Source organism: Apium graveolens, chromosome 8 (genome assembly GCF_009905375.1).
Source record: "Apium graveolens cultivar Ventura chromosome 8, ASM990537v1, whole genome shotgun sequence".
In the NCBI taxonomy this organism is placed as follows: domain Eukaryota; kingdom Viridiplantae; phylum Streptophyta; class Magnoliopsida; order Apiales; family Apiaceae; genus Apium; species Apium graveolens.
In genome coordinates, this window is record NC_133654.1 from 59,312,082 (window position 1) to 59,312,828 (window position 747).

Sequence of the window (747 nt, forward strand, 5' to 3'; positions counted from 1 at the left end):
AATCAACCTTCATTGATAGCGCTTGGAGCTGGGCTGCAATAGCGGTGGCTGCATCAACTTCCAGAATACCTGCTACCTTGCCTGACGTCATCCTCTGAGTTGGGTTTTGATGCTCATTTGCAGCCATCGTCTCGATAAGATTATACGCCTCAGTATAGCTTTTAGCCCATAAGGCGCCTCCAGCTGCTGCATCGAGCATGGGCCGAGATTGGGTCCCCCAAACCATTATAAAAACCAGTGTTTACCATCCAATCCGGCATTCCATGATGTGGACATTTTCTCAACATTTCCTTGTAGCGTTCCCAAGCCTCGCACATAGATTCTGTAGGTTGCTGCGCAAATTGAGTAAGAGCACTCCTCATAGCAGCAGTCTTTGCCATTGGATAAAACTTCACCAGAAACTTTTACGCAAGATCTTGCCACGTAGTGATTGACCCAGCTGGTTCAGAATGTAACCAGTCTTTAGCTTTATCCCTCAGTGAGAATGGGAAAAGCCTCAACTTGATAGCCTCATCAGTCACGCCATTATACTTAAAAGTGCTGCAGATCTTGACAAAATTCCTTATGTGCATGTTGGGGTCTTCAGTTGCCGCTCCTCCAAAAGAAACAGAATTCTGCACCATCTGAATAGTGCCCGGCTTGATTTCAAAGGTGTTAGCTTGAATAGCCGGATGAAGGATGCTTGACTGAATGTCATCAATTTTAGGCCGAGAAAAATCCATAAGAGCTGGATCAGCTTGAACAATA

The 747-nt window shown here is 45.5% G+C and overlaps 1 non-coding gene across 1 annotated transcript; it reads left to right on the forward strand.

Annotated features, from left to right (window-relative positions):
* Positions 1-258: 258 nt before the first annotated feature.
* On the forward strand, positions 259-365 carry LOC141681444 (small nucleolar RNA R71). Its single transcript, XR_012558877.1, has one exon. It is a non-coding gene; the product is annotated as a small nucleolar RNA R71 (small nucleolar RNA).
* Positions 366-747: the final 382 nt, after the last annotated feature.